The sequence below is a fragment of the Pinus tabuliformis genome, chromosome 5_2 (genome assembly GCF_031772625.1).
Source record: "Pinus tabuliformis cultivar Carrire ecotype Pingquan chromosome 5_2, CPIR1, whole genome shotgun sequence".
In the NCBI taxonomy this organism is placed as follows: domain Eukaryota; kingdom Viridiplantae; phylum Streptophyta; class Pinopsida; order Pinales; family Pinaceae; genus Pinus; species Pinus tabuliformis.
Genome location: NC_142306.1, coordinates 844,804,757 through 844,808,851, shown reverse-complemented (window position 1 = coordinate 844,808,851; position 4,095 = coordinate 844,804,757).

Here is a 4,095-nt window from a genome sequence, read left to right as displayed (position 1 = left end):
ACACTGCCTGAACCGTTGTATAAAACGGGGATGGGCTTTTTTAGAACCAGACCCACTAACCACCTAATTTGCCAAGCTACGGCTAGACCAAGGGACTACGACAAGACTATTTGTTGATAAGTCCGCCAACTATAACATATAAAAACCATATATTTGCCATTCAACGGCATCCATGGATAGATGAGAGATAGTCCTTATGCCTTCTTCTCACCATTGGACATTCTATCCATTTGGTGGCCTGGGTGTAGGTGTAATGGACAATCGTTCAAAACCTGATACAATTGCTTCCAATTCAGGTGGAAGTTTCTCTTCAATCTCCTTTGGAGTATCAGTCATCAACCTCCAAATTTGGTTCTTCTCCAAATTAGCTGAACTGTTAATTTTTATCGGAGTGTGTCAAACCTTTCAAATGCCACAGAATCGAAAGAAATTCAAAACTTTGTTTTATATCCTTATCACACCTGTCTTTTTCCCAAACACTATCGTCCTAATTTTTCATTGTTGATCTGATCTTTAATCCAACGATTGTGAATTCACCCAATCAACAAAACTAATCGACGATCCTCCACCGTTGATCATCACCCCCTGAATCTATCGGCTGACAGTGATATCGGCCAGGTCACTTGCACGACGTTTAATCGCCTTTTACGGAGCCGGTGAATTTTATAAGCCCTTGGTTTATAAAAGTTCAGGTCCAACTTGTTGCACGTGCTTATTCCCTTTGGACAGAGCCGATGGAAAATATAATTCTCCGATCTATAATAATTTGGGTCCAGTTTTGGAGTTAAAGTCCGAACACTTAATGACCCGATATCCATTGGATGATAGGGTTCATTTGATCTACAGCTCGCGGGACTTCCTATCGACACACAGTTTAATAACAATCCAACCCCCATAGTTCACTGAGACTCAAAGCATTGAAAGTGAAATCAACGGCCAAGAATGAGTGCAGCGCTTCAACCCCGAATAAGGAATCCGTACCTTTCAACCCCCGCAGTAGCTAAATACAATGGAAAGGAATTAAATGCAAACTCATCTAAATCAAATAGGACTCTGATATTTAAGCCAACCTAAAATTCAATGATACACAGAGAGACTTCGGAGGGACACAATACCTTCGGGATTGACCAATTTTACAAGAAAATAGAGATACAGAGAATTTCAAACTCTGAAATCAAAATCCTTTTCTCTTTTTTTAATCAAATATTAAGGGTCCAAATCCCCTTACAATTGTTCAAAACTTTCATAAATACTTTACATCCAGAATTTCGATCCTCAATCTATGGATCGAATCTATCTAATCCTAGATGACTACCTAAACAGCTTGATCTTCTCCTCGAGAATCTCAACTAGGTCTGAACTACTTAAATTAATTACAAAAATCACTCAATCCCTAAATTCTAGCTCAATCCTATCTAGAAAGCTTGTAAATTGACAGCTAAAGGATCCCACTCCTTTACTTGTAAACTTATTTTGTATTTTTTGAAATAAATTCAAAGCCTTTTGCCTCCAAGCCTCATGCTCCTGCATCAGACTCCTGAGGGCAAAATTCTTCGTGGGCTCCTATCCATGAGTTGTTCTATAGATCTGCCCAACTTCTGTAACATGGCATCTGTCATCCAAGTAGCTTCAGCAATTGGTTGATCCTTCCATTTGACCAAATACTGAAAGTACCTGTCCTTTTGTCTTCTTCAACAATTTCTTGTCTAAAATCCTCTCTGGCTGCAATTCTTTTGCTATAGGTAACGGTTTTACCCAATCAACCTTTTGTTCTTTTTGATCCCCTGTTGTGTCATCTACCTATTCCTTTTCATACCTATATAAGTCTGCACCATTAAAAATTAGAGATATTCCAATATCAGGGGGTAACTCAATTTCATATGCATTTGCTGAAAATTTCCTTAAAACTTTGCATGGACCAATTTTCTTAGACTTCAGTTTATTATACTCCCTTTTTGAAAATCTTTCCTTCCTTAGGTGTGCCAAAACCAAATCTCCAACTTCAAAATGTACTTCCTTCTTCCTCAAGTCTGCTCTGTCTTCTACTTTATGTTGCTGCCCTGTAGCTGCTGTTTTACCTGTTCATGAACTGCTTGAATCTCTAAAGCAAAGTCTTCTCTTAGAGCACTCCTCATTTCAGCTTTACCTAAATCTTTCAATTCAAATACTCCCCTTGGGTGCATTCCATAAACTATATGGAATGGACTTTGCCCTGTGCTCCTATTAGGAGAATCATCATAAGCATACTCATCCTGTGCCACTACTTGATCCCACTGCTTTGGATGTTCACCTGCAAGACTTCTCAAAAGATTTCCCAAATTTCTATTTACAACTTCAGTCTATCCATCAGTCTGAGGATGATAAGTAGAATTGAAACTCAGTTTAGTTCCAAGCTTCTTCCACAAGGTTCTCCATTAATGTGCAATAAACTTGGAGTCTCTGTCTGAAACAATACTCTTTGGCAACCCATGCAATCTTACAATCTCTTTAAAAAACAAGTTAGCAACATGAGTAGCATCACTGGTTTTATAACATGGAATAAAATGTGCCATTTTTGAAAATCTGTCAAGTATTACATAAATTGAATCATGCCCTCTTTGAGTTTTTGGTAAACCCAAAACAAAGTCCATACTTACCATATCCTAAGGCCTATCTGGAATAGGTAATGGAACATACAAACCTGTGTTTTGACTCCTTCCCTTTGCATACTGACAAACTTTACAAATTTTCACATGCTTTTCCACTTCAACTCTCATCTACGGCCAAAAATAAAACCGGTTCAACTGCTTATAAGTCTTGTCTGCACCAAAATGTCCTCCAAGTCCTCCACTATGTTTCTCTTTGATCAAATTTTTTCTCATAGAACAATTTGGTATGCACAGCTGATTCCTTTTGAATAACGGTCCTTCCTAGAAGAAATAATCCAGCCACTTGCTTCTGTCTAACAAAACAAGGTTCTTACAAGCTTCAAATGCCTCTTTAAAATCTATATCTTTTTCATATAACTCTTTAAGCAAATCAAAAACCAACACTTGAATTTGAGTTTCTTGCACTAAAATTTTTTTCCTACTTAAGGCATCGGCTACTTTGTTTGACTAACCAGTTATATGTTTTAATACAAAATTAAAACCTTGAAGGTATTCTACCCATTTTGCATGCTTTTGGTTAAGCTTTGGCTACTGCATAATGTACTGTAATGCATGGTTGTCTGAATACAATATGAAATCCTTAGACATCAAGCAATGTCTCCACTTCTTGAAAGACTGCACCACTGCATAAAACTCCTTGTCATAAGAAGAATATTTCTTCTTTGACTCATTCAACTTTTCACTAAAATATGTTATAGGTTTGTCCTCCTGACTTAAAACAGTTCCAATGGCCTCTCCAATGGCATCACACTTCACTTGAAAAGGTTTATTAAAATCAGGGAAAATCAAAATAGGTTTCTCAGTAATCTTCCTCTTCAACAGCTAGAAGTTCCTTTCTACTTCAGCAGTCCATTTAAATGGTTGTCTGTCCTTCTTTATTGTATCAATAATTGAAGCATTAATCCTGCTAAAATTCCTTATGAATTTCCTGTAAAAACTAGCAAGTCCATGAAAACTTCTTACCTCAAAGACACTTTTTGGCGAATGCCACTCCATAATTGCCTTAATCTTCTCAGGATCCATCCTCAATCCATCAGCAGAAACAACAAAACTCAAATACACCAACTCCTCTTTCATGAATGAACATTTCTTTAAATTTAACAGTAACTTCTCTTGTTGTAGTCTCTGTAAGACATAATTCAGATATCTCACATGCTCTTCTTTTGACTTAATGTAAACTAATATATCATCAAGATATACTATTACACATTTGCCTATAAATTCTTTCAAAACTTCATTCATGAGCCTCATAAATGTACTAGGTGCATTTGACAATCCAAAAGGCATTACCATCCACTCATACAATCCTTCATTGGTTTTAAAATAAGTTTTCCACTCATATCCCTCTCTAATTCTGATTTGATGATAACCACTTTTTAAATCTAACTTTGTAAAATATCTTGCTCCACTCAAACAATCCATCAAATCTTTAATTCTAGGTAAAGGA